Genomic DNA, 18,981 nt, shown 5'->3' with positions numbered 1-18,981 from the left:
AGGCAGCGGCGCATGCGCAGAGTACAAGTCTTGAGCGCGCGGTCACTTTATCGATAAAGCGTGCGTTTTGAAAAAGGGGGGGGGGGACAAGCGCGTCGCGTATCTGCTAGTTTGTAGTGACTGCGGCTGTCCGTGCGCCTGGGGTCGCGCGCTTTATTTTGGCGGTAATCTGCGCGCGGTATCTTGAAAGCGATCCGCAGACGGCTATAATACCGTTGTACGCGCTGTGTTTTTGCCACTCAGTTTCCGTTGAAGCGATAGACAGTACGAAGATCACTGCTTGCTGCTGCTGGTGCCGCACTTTCATACGCCAGCGTTTGGACGGTTAGTGTCAGAGGTCATCGAGTGTGCTGTGTTCATGTTTGCTTGGGCGCCCTGAAAACATGCTTGATAATTCAGTTAGTAAGCAAATGTTGGCAAGTTTATACGGCCGATAAAACTACTATCCTTACTTCATATAGCTGTCTACTAATTTTCTATTGCAATCGATGCTTCGCCGTTCAGGCGACACTGTGCCTCTTTCTTTTTTTTTCTTCTTTTTACGTTTACTGCGAGTATAAGCGCTGTTGCGCATGGCGGCTATTGATTCTGATTGCGAGTGAATCCGGCTTAGCCTCACTTCGGTTACTGAGTAAATTATTTTTATTTATGACCGCTGCAGGCATGTGGGGATGTTTCCATCCCTAATAAATGTTGTAAATTATTAGAACAGTTTTTGGTTGGTTTTTTTTTCGTGAGTCATTAGCATTGCCTACTGGAAACAGTAGCAATACTCAGACACACAACATTCATGTGCATTTCACACGCCGCTGATAAAAGACTCTGCTGAAGGGGCCACTGAAGACTGCAGGTTTTTCTTTTTCAGGGTCAAAAAAAAAAAAAAAGCACGCAAAGCAATTTGAAGAGAGGTGAACATTCTTCTTCTTTTGCGGGTTTTACGTGCCAAAACCAGTTCTGATTATGAGACACGTCGTAGTGGAGGGCTCCGGATTAATTTTGATCGCCTGGGGTTGTTTAGCGTGTAGTAAAACGCAAGCACATGGGCGCTTTTGCATTTTGCCTACATCGAAATACGGCCGCCGGGGCCGGGATTCGATCCCGCGATCTCGTGTTCAGCAGCGCAACGCCTTAGCTGACTGAGCCACCGCGGCGGGTGAGAAGTGAACATCATCATCATCATCAGCCTATATTTTATGTCCACTGCAGGACGAAGGCCTCTCCCTGCGATCTCCAATTATCCCTGTATTCCAAGCGTATTCCAACTTGCAGGCGCAAGTAGGAATACGCTAGCGCAAGGCAGGGGTAACTGGAGGTGAACATAGAGCAACGTATTCATTCTCCAGGCATAACCTATACTTACAATTAGAGATAATTGTTACTTGGCTAAATACTTCTCTTTAAGAAATGTAACAAGCTTATTCCTGTGTATATATTTAAATATATTGTATGTGTGTGTACAGTGTTCACAGTCTAAAAAAAAAAGAACGTTGAAGTGAGAAAAAATGCTTATGAGGTAGCCGCCGCTGGCGCTTCTAATGCGCTTGTCGTCCTATGGTCAGGATTTGCAGAAATAAAACGAAAGTGTGAATGCAAAGCCGTGCACGTCCGCGCTGATGGAGTAAGCTTTCAGCCACAATAAAATATTTAGTGAAACGTTGAGGCAACTCTAAAGAAACTTCAACTGACGTGGGCAACAGAACTCTGGTGATGACACTTTGGCGAGAAATGGCGGGGGGCTCGAGCCCCAGAGCCCCCCCCCCCCCCCCCCCCCCCCGTAGTCGGCGCCTATGGTTGGACCCTTTGGTGCGTACTCGTGGTGTACCACACAGCAGGAGTAAAAGAAAGCAGTCAGCATCACTTTGACGTTGCTGCGCACTTGGCGGGCCTTCTTTGGTCTTGGTGACGTGAAAGGCTTCCACTGTGACGACTGGGAGTGGTTTCCGGGTCGTACCCGTACGCCCAAGACTCGTCACCAGTGATTATGGTGTCCATGAAGTCGGGGTCACTGTTTGTGGAATCCAGCATGTCCTGTGAGACTTCAACACGAAGTTGCTTTTGCTCCACCGTGAGCAGCTTCGGCACGATTCGAATTTCGCCGCAACTCTCTTCATGGCCTAATCTTCGGTCCTAATGGAATGTGCTGAAAAAGTGCTGATGCCCACCCGTTCCACAATTTCTCGGATAGTCATGACGGTCCCGCATCACTGCAGCGTTCACTTCGGCAATGACCTGGTCATTTCGGCATGTTGATGGCCGACCGGAGCGTGGCTCGCTCTCCACCGATGTGCGGCCGTGTTTAAACCGGTTGTACCACTCCTTAATCTGTGTGCTGCTCATATCATCACCGAAAGCCAACTGAATCTTCCGAATGGTTTCCACTTGGCTGTCGCCCAGTTTCTGGCAAAATTTGATGCAGTAGCGCTGCTCCAGTCGCTCTGTCATTTTCCTTGCAATAAAAAAACCGACGAGAGCATTGCGCACTACCTCACTCAAACGCTGCGTCCCAGCCACTGACGCTATCGGCAGGCGGGAAAAAAATCGTGCATGCGCACGAAGGTTCAAGGTCGACTGATGCAAGCGCGCTTGTTTCATACCCATCAGGTGTTCGCCAAGAAAAAAATAATAAGGTGGGATACTTTTCTAACTGACCTCGTATATCTCACGCTGAAGCGATGGAAGTGCCTACAGCGCTGAGCACATACTCTCCACTACGATATATATATATATATATATATATATATATATATATATATAGAGAGAGAGAGAGAGAGAGAGAGGGAGCGCAGTGCTCTCGTCGGTTTTTTTATTACAAGGAAAATGACGGAGCAACTGGAGCAACGCTACTGCATCACATATATATATATATATATATATTGCCACATGGTGTGGCACAGCGAGGGGACTGAGAAAAGAAGAGAACGAGGTTCGTCTCTGCATCGCGCGTCGACGCTTACGCTTGCCTGGATTCTTATTCAGCGTGTTTTCTATAGCAGAGTATACGCGACAATTTGGTGGAGGTGCTGGGTACGCTCAACTTATGCAGGAGACCCCACTGGGCAGCAAGAACCTCGCCCCAGAATTGGAGCTGACTCCAGTTCACCGCACAAGCCGGCGAGTCCGAGGCCTCGCCCCAGAATTTGGAAACCTCCAGGAACAAGGGATGACTGCGACCACTACGAATTCTACGGAAAGGGTGACACCGACTTACCTAACGGTGCTGAACCCCCAAGTGCCAACGGCTTTTCATGGCGACACATTTGAAGACGTTGAAGACTGGCTGGTGGAGTTCGAGCGCATGGCTGCGTGTAACGAGTGGGACAACAACACCAAACTCAGGCGCGTCTACTTCAGTCTCCAGGATGGTGCTCGCACGTGGTTTATGAACCGCGAAAGTGCCCTGTTATCCTGGCCCGAGTTCCAGCGCAAGTTACTGGAGACATACTCCAGCCGCGATCGCCGGGAAAAAGCGGAGCGGGCCCTCCAATCACGCGTTCAAAAGCCCAACGAGAGCGTCACGATGTACGTGGAGGACATGACGCGTCTCTTTCAGCGTGCCGACCCGAGCATGTCGGAAGAGAAGAAGGTGCGTCATCTGATGAGAGGCGTTAAGGAGCAGCTCTTTGGCGGTCTTGTTCGGAATATGCCCAAGACTGTTGCAGAGTTCCTCACCGAAGCCACCGCGATGGAGAAGACGCTTCAGCAACGGTCGAACATGTACAACCGGCAAGTAAATGCCGCCTGCACTCCGGATACGCCGGTAGGCCTCGGGTGCGACGTCGCCTTGCTTTGCGAGCTGATTCGCTCCGTGGTGCGCGACGAGCTGCAGAAGCACCACGGTACGTCGCCACCTCCAGTCAGCTCCCTCGCCAGCGTCGTGCGCAACGAAGTGCAGCAGGCACTGCAGCCATCCCTTTCCAGGAGTGAAACATCACCTCTCCCAAGCGAGCCCGGGCGCAAGACTTACGCGGAAACATTGCTGAGCCCCGCCCCACCTACTTATGTTGCGTCGCCAGTCGCGTTGCAGGCCGCGCAAGCCGCGCCGACAACCCCGCTACCGTACTTCGACGACCGCCGAATACCCGCGAGGAAATCAGAGGTTTGGCGAGCACCCGATCGACGACCGTTGTGCTACGACTGCGGCGAAGCGGGTCACGTGTATCGGGAGTGCCCCTACCGACGACTCGGACTGCGGGGTTTTTCTGTCGATTCGCCTCGACCTAGGTTCGGCCAATGGTCTCCCGACATCGCAGAATTCCTCGACCAGCAGCGCAGGCCGGACACATCGCAGCGGCAGTCACGTTCACCCTCACCGCGGCGATATTTCCCTGCTCGTGATACCACCTCGAGGACGATGCAAGGGAGATCACCAAGCCCACGCCGGGAAAAGTGACGTCAGTGACCTTTCGAGGCGGGGCCGCTGATACTCGACGCGCTGAAGACCTCGAATCGTCCCGACGACCGCAGAACAACGAAAACACGATGACGCCAGAACCAGTTCCCGCGAACAAGATGTCACTGGACATGCCTGTGTTGATCGACGGCAGAAAGATGAGTGCGCTTGTAGATACCGGCGCCGACTACTCCATTCTTAGTGGCAAACGGGCGAGCGTTCTGAAAAAAGTAACGTTGCCCTGGAATGGGGCACCAGTTCGTACGGCGGGTAGCCATGTCGTCACTCCGCTTGGCTTATGCACTGCCAGAGTAGAAATTCGTGGTGCTGCTTTTCTCGGCACTTGTCTGGTTCTACGCGAGTGTTCCCGCGATTGAATTCTTGGGATGGACTTTCTCCCGGAATATGGCGCCATTATTGACCTCCGCGAGCGCTGCATCACGTTTTCGACACTAAGGGCATCAGCACAGACCGACGCCGTTGGACACAGATCCGCACTTCGCGTTTCGGACGACAGCATCACGGTACCGCCGCGTGCGAGTGTTATGGTTCCGGTCAAGTCCGACGAGCTACACGATGGTCAAGCCATTGTAGAAGGCAACATTTCTATGCTGCTGACCCAAGGTATTTGTGTAGCGCGAAGCCTTGTGGAACTTCGTGATAGCCAGACAGCGGTCCTCGTTACCAACTTCACTTTTGAGCATCGGCACATTTTTCGTGGCAGTGCCGTCGCCTACGCGGAACCATCCACGGAAATTGTCGAGTGTTTTGTTTCTGAAGTGGACACAGACGACGGTTCGCTCAGAGACATCGATGTAAACTCTGAGCTTATGGACGACCAAAAGAACGCACTGCAGGAACTCTTGAACGAATTCCGCGCGTGCTTCGCTTGGTCTACTAAGGTGGGCCAAACGCCAATCACGAAGCACCGAATAACGACATCCGACGACGCACGCCCCATCAAACAACAGCCTTATCGTGTCTCGCCGAAAGAACGTGAGGCAATTCAAGCCCAAGTCAAGGAGGTGCTAGATGATGGTGTCATTCAGCCTTCGCACAGTCCGTGGTCTTCCCCGGTCGTTCTGGTCAGTAAAAAAGACGGAACGCTTCGTTTCTGTGTTGATTATCGACGCCTGAACGATGTTACCAAGAAGGACGTGTACCCACTACCACGTATCGATGACTCTTTAGACAGGTTGCGGCGAGCTAAGTATTTTTCGTCTCTCGATCTCAAGAGTGGTTACTGGCAAATTGAGGTAGATGAACGAGACCGCGAAAAAACTGCTTTCGTCAGTCCAGATGGCCTTTACGAATTCAGAGTACTTCCTTTCGGTCTCTGTTCGGCACCGGCAACTTTCCAGCGAATGATCGACACCGTTCTCGCTGGTCTGAAGTGGCAAAGCTGCCTCGTCTACCTCGACGACGTGGTTGTTTTTTCGGCGACATTTGACGACCAGCTGAAACGACTGCGGCAAGTTCTCGAAGCCATCCGATTGGCTAACCTCACCCTTAAGCACCAGAAGTGTCATTTCGGCTACAAGGAGCTGATGTTTCTGGGACACGTCGTCAGCGCGGAAAGCGTGAGCCCCGATCCCGCGAAAATTGCCGCTGTAGCCACGTTTCCAACACCGACCGACAAGAAGGGTGTCCGACGCTTCCTGGGTCTTTGCGCATACTACCGGCGTTTCATCGAAAATTTTTCGAAGATGGCGGAGCCGCTGACTCGCCTCACGAGGGACGATGTATCGTTCGTATGGGCCGCAGAGCAAGAGACTGCTTTCACCGAGCTTCGACAGCGTCTGGTGTCAGCACCAGTTTTGGCTCACTTTGACGAGGAGGCGGAGACGGAAGTTCATACAGACGCCAGTAACGTTGGTCTTGGTGCGGTGCTTGTACAACGGCAGGAAAGCATTGAAAGAGTGATCGCATACGCAAGTCGCACGCTATCGCGTGCAGAGAGCAACTACACCACCACAGAGAAAGAGTGTCTTGCCGTCGTATGGGCACTGGCCAGATTTCGACCTTATCTCTACGGCCGCCCATTCAAAGTGGTAACCGATCATCACTCGTTATGCTGGCCTGCAAATCTGCGGCACGGTGGAGTCTACGTTTGCAGGAGTACGACGTGACCATCGTGTACAAGTCGGGCCGCATACACGAAGACGCTGATGCACTCTCGCGCGCCCCTATCGACACTACCGACCAAGACATTGAGAACGACGGCGCTTTCCTTGGGGTCGTAAGCGTTACTGATTTGTCCACACGGCAGCGCGCAGACGACGCACTACGGCCTTTATTCGAACATCTGGAAGGACGAAACCCATCAATACCGCGGCATATCGCTCGAGGATTGTCGTCTTTTTGTTTACGAGATGGCGTCTTGTATAAGAAGAACTCCGCTGCCAGCAACAAGACCTACCTTTTGGTCGTTCCAGCAGACCTCCGTGCCAAAGTTTTGTTCGCTTGTCATGACGAGCCTCCGTCTGGCCATTTGGGTTTTACGCGAACGCTTGATAGAGTGCGCAAATCCTACAACTGGCCGAAACTTGCCGAGTGTGTTAAGCGGTACGTCCAAGCCTGCCGTGAATGCCAGCGCCGAAAGTCGCCAGCTGTGAAGCCTGCGGGATTGCTGAATCCAATTGACCCGCCTAGCAAACCTTTCGACCAGGTCGGCATGGATCTTCTGGGCCCGTTTCCACTGTCATCTTCTGGCAACAGGTGGATAATCGTCGCCACAGATTATTTGACGCGGTATGCTGAGACAAAGGTGCTGCCTCGAGGCACAGCTTCCGAGGTTTCCCAGTTTTTCATACAGAGCATCGTCCTACGCCATGGCGCCCCATCGCATGTCATCACAGACCGAGGCAAAGCCTTTACGGCACAGCTCATTGAAGACGTTTTTAAACTCAGCTACACGACCCACCGAAGGACAACTGCCTATCATCCGCAGACAAACGGCTTGACCGAACGACTGAACAAAACGATGACTGACATGATGTCTATGTACGTCGACGTACAGCACAAGACATGGGACGAGATACTCCCTTACGTAACGTTTGCCTATAACACTGCTACGCAAGAAACAACACGCTTCACGCCGTTTTACCTCGTTTACGGCCGGGAAGTGCAGACTATGTTAGACGAAATGCTGCCGTGCGACGACATCGATCATCTCAATCTCGCCCAAGATGCCGAACTTTTCGTGCAACGCGCGGAACAAGCCCGTCAGCTTGCCCGAGTGCACATAAAGAAACAGCAGAGCATCGATGCGCACCGTTACAATCTCCGCCATCGGCAAGTCGAGTTCCAACCTGGTGATCAAGTCTTGGTCTGGACTCCCGTGCGCCGAAAAGGACTATCTGGAAAGCTTTTGAGTCGCTACTTCGGACCTTACAGAGTGTTGCAGCGAATTAGTGACGTGAATTACGATGTCCTTCCTGACGGAAGCCAGCCTCCCCGACGTCGACAACCGCAATCTGAGATTGTGCATGTTGTGCGGTTGAAACCGTACTATAGCCCCTAATAGCCGACCTTTTCAGCAGCGTAGGCTAATTTCATTTATTTATTTATTTATTTACAAATACTGCAGCCCTGGAGGGCTATTGCAGGAGTGGGTGAATACAATGTGACAAATACAAATCACAAAAAGAAGCATATATGAAAACATGGTTAAAGGGAGTTCTCAATAGCATCTCCAAATTCTTTATGTGGTAAACAACGGATAGAACCAGGCAGATCATTCCAGAGTTCAATAGTCCTAGGAAAGAAACTGTATTTAAAAGTGTTGGTGCGAGCAAAAAAGACTGATAAGTTTAATTTATTGCTGTTTCTCGTATTCAGGGGCTTTGCACGGGTCAGATATGTGTTAGGGGAGGCATAATACGGAGAGTGAAATAAAGAGCGCAGAAGTTTCAGGGAATTGATGTGACGCCGGTGGGAGAGAGGGGTTAAACCAAGCATATGCAGATGAGATGAGGGTGAAAACATTCTGTCGTAGCGGCGGTATATGAAACGAACCGCCTTTTTCTGAACAGATTCAATTTTCTGATTGTCCGAAATTTTGTAAGGGTTCCATATGGTAGCCGCATATTCAAGAATAGGTCTTACAAGTGATTTGTATGTAAGGAGTTTAGTTTCTTTCGGGGCAACACGTAGGGTTCGGGTCAGGTAACCAAGTTTTTTCAATGCTTTGTTGCAAGTTGTTAGAATATGATCTGACCAGGATAACCTTGGAGTGAAAAGGAGGCCTAAATACTTATATTCATATGCACGCGGCACAAAAGTGGATTTATAGGAGTAATTAAAAAATGAGCAATTAGCATGCTTGTGAAAGGACATGACTGTTTTTTTAAAGTTGATGTTGATTTGCCAGCGTACACACCATTCACAAAAGTTTATAAAAGATTGATTCAGAGTGTCATGATCATTAGGTGTAGAAATGACGTTGTAAAGAACGCAGTCGTCTGCGTAAAGCCGAATTTTTACCGAAACAGAGTTTGGAATGTCGTTAATGTAAAGCAAAAAAAGCAAAGGCCCTAAAATAGAACCTTGGGGTACTCCGGAAGATACTGATGCGTCAGGGGAGTTTGATAAATTAAAGGAAACATACTGTGAACGATTATAAAGAAAACTACGGATCCAGTCAACAAGAAGAGGGTTATTAAGGATAAGGCTTAGTTTATGTAAAAGTTTATGATGTGGTACAGTATCAAATGCTTTGGAGAAATCAATGAAGAGCGCATCTACTTGATGACCTAAATCAAGAGCAAAAGCGATGTCATGAGTAAATTCAGTTAATTGAGTGATTGTGCTAAAACCACTACGAAATCCATGCTGAGCGCTGCACAAAATGTTATTAGAATCGAGAAAAGTGATAATGTGTTTATAAATTATGTGTTCGAGGAGTTTGCATGTATGAGAAGTTAAAGAAATGGGTCTGTAATTTAGAAAGGATTGTTTCTGCCCTGATTTGAACAATGGAATGACTCTAGCCCGTTTCCATGAACAAGGAACTGTACAAGTAGACACTGATTTTTCAAAAATTAATGTTAGGTACTGACATGTCCAAAGCGCATAACGATGAAGGAACACATTGTTGACATTGTCCGGACTGCAGCCTTTTTTGGTGTCAAGATTTAAAATAAGGTTCAGGACTCCTTGCTTAGATATTTTAACATTGGTAATTGCACAGGATATGTTAGTTGACGTGGAGCAAGGAGGAATTTCACCATTGTCCTGTGTAAATACTGATTGAAAATAGTCATTGAATGCTTTAGCAATAGCACCAGGATCACTTATTTCTGAATCATCTAATAAAAATGGCTGGGTGGTATTTTTCATAGGCGAAATCGAACTCCAAAATTTTCTTGGGTTATTTTTAACCAAATTAGGTAGAGTGAACTGATAATAGAAGTTTTTAGCTGCATGAATTTTTTGGTGAAGTTCTTCCTTCATAAGGCGAAACTGGTCATTTGTTTCGGCATTCATATGGCGCTTCCGACGTGCTCTGGCTATTCGACGCTTCAAATGAAGTATTTCCCGTGTCATCCAAGGAAGGTTGATGTTTTTCTTTTTCGTTTTTAATGGCACATAGCGCTCTATGCAAGTATTAACAATGGTTTCAAAATGGGATACTATAGCATTGATATCACTGGAAGTGCATATCCGGGAGAATCTATCAAATGAATTGCTTAATGTATCAAGTATGGATGTATCATTTGCATGATTGTAATCATAAAAACTGGTATATTCATAGTGGCGCCTTGAAACTGAATGATTAATAGTAGCAATAACAGCTTTGTGATCGGAAATACCGTCAGTAATCTCACACTCAAAACCGCTTGTAATGAGCGGTGCATTTTTCTTGTTTCTCGTCTCTGAGTGCTTTGTGACTACATCGCACACCACAGTGATTGTGACTACAGCCTGTGTGTTCGTCCTAGGCCATCTCGGCGCTCTCACGTCAAGCCTATGTACGTTTTCCTTCTTTTTTTCTTTCTTTTTTTTGAAGAGGGGGTAATGCCACATGGTGTGGCACAGCGAGGGGACTGAGAAAAGAAGAGAACGAGGTTCGTCTCGGCATCGCGCGTCGACGCTTACGCTTGCCTGGATTCTTATTCAGCGTGTTTTCTATAGCAGAGTATACGCGACAATATATATATTTACAATATGGACAAGAGAAAGAACGATACATACAGAAAATGGCTGTCGAGACCGATTTCACCTTTACACGTGAAATCATCTTCTGCCTAGCGCCAGTCAGAAGTTCAGTGGGAGCCGATGGATCATAATGAGCCAGCAATGTGGGAGCCGTTAGCAAGCGTGCGAGGGCGGAGAAGGCTTTGGTTTGAGCCAGGTTCCATGTGAAAGCAATGTCCTTAAGTAAGAGCGGTCTCGGCAAAATTCTTGATGAAACTACGGAAATACGAGCATACTCCAACAAAGCTTCCTATGTCTGCGGTGGAAGATGAAAGAGGAAAGTTCTGGACAGCGAGAATCTTGTCAGGGTCGGGCTGAAGACCAGCGGCACTGACGAGATGGCCAAGAACGGTAATTCACGACGTCCAATGTGGCACTTGGATGAGTTCAACTGCAGGCCGGCGCGTCGGAAAACAGCAAGAATGGCCGACAGACACGTGAGATGAGTCGCAAAAGTTGGTGCAAAGAATGTCACATCGTTTAGATAACACAAACATGTGGACCAGTTACTGACCCTTTTCGCGGCGATCCCGTGGGCGCTGCCATGTTTGATCACGTGGTGACGCGTCTATTGCTTGCCTCAACTGCCTCCGTTGCCTCCTTGTTTACAATGGAAGTGTATGACGCCGGCGCGGCTTAGAAAACCTCTGTTTTCGGAGATATTGTTACGGGGAGGCAAACACAACAGGTAAACGTATTTACCGTACAAGGCGATCAAGCGTCAACCATATAGCCGAGAGCGCGCGCCAGATCATCAGCGTCTTCTTCATCGATGCTCCTCTAGATGAATCATACCGTGACATGATCCCCGGCTGCTCAAGCGCCGTCACGGTGCTTGCTATGATCCAGGCGAGTGGTAAGGTTTCAGGCGGGATACGTGAACAACGTCAGTAGGTGATGAAACGGTTGGCGAGGAAGACTCGAGCGAGCCAATCTCATACGTGACGTCTGTTACACGGCGTAAGACACGGTAGGGTCCGGAGTACCGCGAAAGCAATTTTTCTGAGAGTCCCACACGCCGAGTCGGAGTCCATAGAAGCACAAGGGCACCCGGAGTATAGATAACGTCGTGATGACGGCAGTCGTAGTGGTGCTTCTGGTGGCCTTGCGATGTAGTAAGGCGAGGGCGAGCAATTTGGCGTGCCTCATCAGCTCGGGAAATGGCATCACGAGCGTACTCAGTTGACAAATGGACGGCATCGGGGATGATAGTGTCAATAGGTAACGTTGGGTCGCGGCCAAACAGAAGATAAAAGGGTGAAAAACCAGCAGTATAATGATGGGAGGAATTGTAAGCGAATGTAACGAAAGGCAACGCAGCATCCCAGTCTTGATGGTCAGATGAGACATACATAGAAAGTATGTCAGTAAGCGTCCGGTTGAAGCGCTCAGTCAAGCCGTTAGTTTGCGGGTGGTAAGCCGTCGTAAATTTGTGTTTTGTCGCGCAGGAGCGAAGCAGGTCATCGATAACTCTGGAGAGAAAGTAACGGCCACGGTCAGTGAGGAGTTGACAAGGGGCTCCGTGATGTAAGATGACATCGTGTAGTAGGAAATCAGTGACGTCCGTAGCACAACTGGTAGGGAGAGCGCGTGTAATTGCGTAGTGGGTGGAGTGGTCCGTAGCAACGGCAATCCATTTGTTTCCAGAAGTAGAGGTCGGGAAAGAACCGAGGAGGTCAAGGCCAACTCGGAAGAAGGGGTCAGATGGGACGTCAAGGGGCTGCAGGAGGCCTGCAGGAGGTTTAGGTGGTTTCTTTTGGCGTTGGCAGGGTTCACAAGCAGCTACGTAGCGACGAACGGATCGGTAAAGACCGGGCCAAAAGAAGCGACGCCGAACGCGATTGTAGGTCCGGGAAACTCCAAGGTGACCAGCGGTCGGGGCGTCATGTAGCTGGCCGAGAACGCTCAAGCGGAGTTGCGTAGGAACGACGAGCAACAGTTCGCGTCCGTCCGGGTGGACGTTCATCTATCATCTGACATATAACGTGTCATCTTTAAGCACGAAGAGGCGAAGGGAAGGATTGGGCGCTGCGGAATCCAGCTTCTGGATAAGCTCACTTAAAATGGGATCACGGCGCTGTTCATCACGGATGTGGCTTAAAGCGGAGAGCGAGAGTACACATGCAGGCGTGTCATTGGAGGCTTCAGGCGGATCCACGGGATTGCGGGACAAACAGTCAGCATCCCGGTGCAATCGGCCAGATTTATAAGAAACAGTAAATGTATTCTTGGAGCCGGAGTGCCCAGCGACCAAGACACTCAGTGGGATCCTTAAGCGACTAAAGCCAGCAAAGTGCGTTGTGATCGGTAGTCACAGTGAAATGCTGGCCATTTTAATAGGGGCGGAATTTGCCCACCGCCCAAACGAGAGCAAGACACTCCCGTTCTGTAATAGAGTAGTTCTGTTCGGCTAAGGAAAGGAGACGGCTGGCATAGGCGACAACACGGGCATGCCCATTCTGATGCTGGACTAAAACAGCACCGATCCCGTAGCCGCTGACATCGGTGCGGAGTTCTGTTGGAGCGGAGCTGTCGAAATGAGCCAGGACAGGTGGTGTAGTGAGCGACGTGATGAGGGTAGAGAAGGTGGCAGCCTGTGCAGCACCCCCCCCCCCCCCCAAAAAAAAAAAAAAAAAACCGAGACGCCTTTCTTCAGTAAGTTTGTGAGAGGGCGTGCGATTTCTGCGAAATTCTTCACAAAACGACGGAAGTAGGAGCACAGTCCCAGAAAGCTACGAACTTCCTTTATGCAAGTCGGAACGGGGAACTGCTGCACAGCTCGAACTTTGTCAGGGTCGGGGCGAACACCGGTTGAGTCGACGAGATGACCGAGCATGATAAGTTGCTGACGTCCGAAGTGGCACTTAGATGAATTAAGTTGCAGGCCGGCTTTGCGAAAAACAGAAAGGATAGAAGAAAGGCGGTCGAGATGCGCTTGAAAGTTCGGTGAAAATACAATGACGTGATCAAGATAACACAGGCAAATGGACCATTTAAAACCGTGTAAGAGGGTGTACATCATGCGTTCGAAGGTGGCCGGGGCATTGCATAAGCCGAACGGCGTGACTTTAAACTGATAAAGGCCGTCAGGGGTAACAAAAGCGGTCTTCTCATGGTCCATGTCATCAACGGCGATCTGCCAGTACCCTGACCGAAGGACGATTGAAGAAAAACACTTGGCGCCGTGAAGGCAATCCAGGGCGTCGTCGTGTATGCGTGGGAGCGGGTACACGTCTTTTTTGGTGATTTTGTTGAGATGCCGGTAGTCGACGCAAAATCGCCAACTGTCATCTTTCTTTTTAACAAGAACCACAGGAGAAGCCCAAGGGCTGCAGGACGGCTCGATTATATCTTTGGCAAGCATCTTGTTGACCTCCTTTGAATGATGCGGCGCTCAGCTGGAGAGACGCGGTATGGCCGTCGGTGGATCGGATAGGCATCGCCAGTGTTTATGCGGTGCTTGACAGCGCAGTATTGACCCAGAGGACGGTCGCAAAGGTCAAAGACGTTCCTATAAGAGAAGAGGAAGCGAAGGAGATCGTCAGCGTGATGGGGTGAAAGGTCTGGAGCAATCACTTTCTTCAGATCGGGAGGAGACAGATCTGGCGAAGAAGACGGGATATCGGTGGTGTGCGAGCGACCAGCATCAGGAGGAGACAAGGTCGAGATAACGTAATCGTAGGAGGGCGTCAGCATAGCGAGTGAAATGCCTTGTGGGAGCACTTGTGAACACAGTCCGAAATTAATCACAGGAAGACAAGTAAGATTGTCCCGTATAGTGATAACAGTGTGAGGCAAACCAACACTGTGCGTCAACAGAACGGCGGTGATGGGAGCGAGCACATAATCACCGTCGGGGACTGGTGGAGAGGGTGTCACAGCAACACAAGTCACGGCTTGCGGCGGCAAACGGACGTGCTCAGCAGAACAGAGCCGACCCTTGGTTGGCCCGGGTTGATCAATTACACTTGGTAGGTCAAGCTGTACAGTACCAGCGGAAAAATCGATGAGGGCGGAGTGGGCGGACAAAAAGTCAAGACCGAGGATGACGTCATTGGAACAGCAGACGAGGACGGTGAACAAAACAGAAGTTTGACGGCCGGCAACACTGACACATGCTGTACAAAGGCCAGCTACGGGAGACGTACCACCGTCGGCCACACGGACAACACGTGATGGGGCAGGGGTCATAGCGTTTTTCAACTGCCGGCGGAGGGGAGAACTCATAACAGAAATATGGGCGCCGGTGTCAAAGCAGTAACAGGTAGGCCGTCAACATCAACGTCGATCAAGTTCTGATTGGTAGGGAGCGTCAACAGAGGAATTGGAGAGCAGGTCAGAATAGCAGCATCACCTTCAGGAGCTGCAGCCGTTAGTTTCCCGAAGGAAAACGCCGGGAGTAAGACGGGGATGGGGAACGGCGTGGTGGGGGTGACCGAGAAGGTCGGCGTCGTGGGGAGGGCGAGCGGCTGTACTGGGCGGTGGTAGTAGTGGTCTCGGCAGATGTTTCTTGGTCAGGTTGGCTTGGTACGTGGTGCTGGCTTCGGGGTGGATAGCGGAAGTTGGATGAGCTGGGTCGAGAAGACGAGGGCCAAGGACTTCGGCAATATCGTGAAATGTGTCGAACACGTCCACATCGAAAGCAAATTGGCTTGTCGTCAGGCGTCCGCCACCGCATTCGGATCGCGATAATTCAGAGTGGGGTAACGGCGTTGGAGAGGGTTGAACGTGGCCGAAGGGTAACTGTCAGGGTGGTTCACAGAGCAGATGGTTTGAAGGCCAACGTTAGCCAGTTCTTGACGAACAACGGATTGTATAAGGAATATCGTAGGTGGGGCATCACAGGGCTCTCCTCACATTAAATGTGCGGGCGATGCGGCTTCAATTTCGCGTCGAACGATTTGGTTGATGGTCTCCGATGTTGAAGGCTGAGTCGGCATACGAACATCTTTACACGTTGATGTCGCTGCCGTGTTCGGAAGGCGGCCGAATTGGTGGGCGATACGTTGGATTTTAGCATCTTCGAAGCGTCGGCATTCAGTAATAATCTCGTTGACTGTCGAAGAGTTTTTAAACACGATCAGGTTAAACGCTTCGTCCGCGATCCCTTTCAGCAGATGCGCAACCTTATCGGCTTCTGTCATCTTGGCGTCAACCTTCCGGCAAAGGGTCAGCACATCCTGAATGTACGTCAAGTACGACTCGGTAGGCGTCTGCACACGCGAGGCAAGTTCTTGCTTGGCAGCACGCTGGCAGCCTGCAGGTTGGCCAAACAACTCGCGAAGTTTAGTCTTACACACGCACCAGCTTGTGAGCTCCTCTTTGTTGTTATCGAACCAGGCCTTCGCCGTTCCCTTTAGATAAAATATGACATTCGCCAACATCATGGTCGGGTACCACGTGTAATGTGCGCTTACGCATTCGTAGAGTCGAATCCATTTGTCGACGTCGTCGCCAGCAGTGCTGGAAAACGTCCCAGGGCCACGGGGTGGAGCCAGGACGACAGTTGGCATGGCGGCCGCCGCTGACGCAGTTTCACCGTTGGTGGACATTCCTAGAGTGGCGACTTGGCGGCCGCTGCGGAGCTCCGTCTTGCGTTATACCCCCAGCACTTCCACCAAGATGTTACGGGGAGGCAAACACAACAGAAAAACGTATTTACAGTATATTTACAAGGCGATCAAGCGTCAACCATATGGCCGAGAGCGCGCGCCAGATCATCAGCGTCTTCTTCATCGATGCTCTTTTAGATTAATCATACCGTGGCAATATCGTAGACGGTGACTAGGTGGACGACACTAAACTTTGATCACATCTTCAGAGAACGTGCAAAAGCGCTTTCGGAGCTGATTAAGCTATGTCCAAACGGCGCAAGCAGCGTATATGGTGCTTGTTCTAAAAGCGGGGCTAAATATGTATTCTAAGCTATCCAAGCTTTCCGATTATGAATTCAGTCAGGATTAGTGTGTTTTGCTCTTTGTTCTTTATTCGGCAAATATTTTGAAGCAGTGGATAGTCAGTTTCTTACTCCGTGAAGTTCCTCGGTGCGGCCACTGTCTGATTATTTTCTGTGTAATCGCTCGCCGGTGTGCTCAGTTCCGATAGATTTGTTCTTGCTGCTCACAAGGCTTGAAACGTAGCTGTTTTGTACATTGTTATACCTTGTAGCAAATATATATTACAGCTAGTAACTCGCTTACTCTTGTGGACCATCACGAAACATGCAGCTTCGACCATTCGAGCGCCATAGGTGTAGTCCGTCATTTATTGTGCGTATATAGTGAGCATACATTCAAGTGTGCGCCCATTCACTTATTCTTGATACGTCGGTGATAGAGTGGGCGTAAGTTTTCCTGCCTTTGGGACAGATGTGTATAGATAACGTGCGCGAAACATACTATGACACGAAGCGGCGCTACTCTCTTTGTCATTGTTTAACGAGTGGTACTCACTCTTGCCGAAGTTCTGGGGATGAAGCCCTTTCTTTGAAGGTTAGCGATACAAGGTTGGTGGATGAGCAAATTTCTTTATCCTCGAGGAAAGCCGTACATCACGAAGTGCCGGTAACACGTTCGGACAGTTGCAGCAGTGGTCGGCGAACATGGCCACACACATTCATTCTATTCCTTAACAGGCTAGTGACTATTTTTGCAGCCAACTATTGCACACGTCTTCAATCCACATGATTCAATCTAGCATGATTGGAGCACTGTGTGTTAGCGAAAACTCAGTTGCATTTCCGACAGCTGATCGCACAGAAGCAAGGTAGAAGCGGTAGTGGTTTCGTATTCGTGCGCGGTCGCTGAGGAGAGGTATGGCGCGCCGCCGTGAGCGCCATCTCGTTTCTCTAAAACAAAGTGTTCCGCGAAAAGGGTCAATAGCCGCGAAGTAAGGAGTCGATCATTCTTTCGAAGATTGCCGGGGCATTACAAAGGCCGAACGTCATAACCTTGAATTGTCTCATGTTGTCAGTTGTTACGAAGGCAGGTTTCTCACGGTCCGTGTCATCTACCGAGACCCATGTCATCTACCGAGATTTGTCAATGGCCTGATCGAACGTCTAGGGACGAGAAGTATACTTGGCTCCGCGCAAGCAGTCCAAAGCGTCGTCAATACGCGGCAAGGGGTAGACATCCGTGCACGATTTTGTTGAGGTGCCGGTGATGGACACAAAAGCGCCAACTGGTGTCCTTCTTCTTGACAAGGACAACAGGGACGCCCCTGGGCTGGAAGATACCTCGATAACGCATTTAGTCAAAATCTTATCGACTTCTCTTTGTATCACTTGTCGTTCGGCATGGAGCACGGTAAGGCCGGTGGCGTATCGGATTGGCGTCTCCGGTGTAAATACGACGGGTGACCACCAATTTCTGGGCCAAAGGGCGGCATTGAGGTCAAACATGTTGCGGTAAGATTCCAAGAGACGGCGAAGGTCAGCAAATTGTACAGGAAGAAGGTCAGGTGCAATCATCTTGCTAAGTTCGTCTGTGAAAAGAATAGGTGAATCGGAGGTTCTGGTCGAGGGCGACGGAATTTCGGCGTCAAAAACCAATATCTCGCTATCGTCGATAGGCAAGACGTCGCCCAGACATGCCTCTGGGAACAATTTGATGGAAGCAGTTAAAATTAAGGAGAGGGAGCTAAGTCTCATTGCCTGTAATAGTGAGCATGGTATGGGGAACGGCCAAATTATTTTCAAGCGGTGTATCAGCGGTGGGACATAGCACATAGACGCCGTCAGGAACACATGGAAACGACATAAGAGTGACGTACGTAGTTGTTTGAGGCGACATGCGGATGTCTTCGGGAGAGCATAACCGTGGTTGTGTGACTGGTGGACTGTAGCAACCGTGGGGCAGTTCAAGCTGAATGACACTAGACGCGCAGTCAAAGAAGGCTGAATGGGACGATACAAATCTAAGCCGCGTAGAATGTCGTAGGGGCATTGTTCCAAAACGGCAATCAATACAGTCGTTAGGCGCCCCGCGATGCCAATGCGAGCACTGTGTGTACCAAGCACGGTAGGCGTTCGTCCGTCGGCGACGCGGAGAGTGCATGATGCAGCGGGTGTGAAAACTTTGTTCAGGCGTCGGTGCAACTGGGCACTCATCACGGTTATGTGCGCGCCAGTGTTAATGAGTGCTGGGAAACTGACGCCATCGACTACAACGTCCATCAAGTTCTGTTTGATCGGCAAAGTGATCAGAGGGTTTTGCGATCGAGTCGTCAATTCAGCATCACCTTCGCGACCTGAATTGCTTAGTTTTCCAGAGACAGGCGTCGGGGCTCCATCGGGAATGGTGGACGTCGAGCCTGCGACGCTAGGGACGATGGGCGACGAGCTGGTGGTGAACGGGACTGCACGTTGGAATGACGAGGGACTGTTCCAAGCG

Source organism: Dermacentor silvarum, chromosome 5 (assembly GCF_013339745.2).
Source record: "Dermacentor silvarum isolate Dsil-2018 chromosome 5, BIME_Dsil_1.4, whole genome shotgun sequence".
NCBI classification, from domain to species: Eukaryota; Metazoa; Arthropoda; class Arachnida; order Ixodida; family Ixodidae; genus Dermacentor; species Dermacentor silvarum.
The sequence above is the reverse complement of the archived record's forward strand: the minus strand, read 5'-3'. Positions refer to the sequence as shown.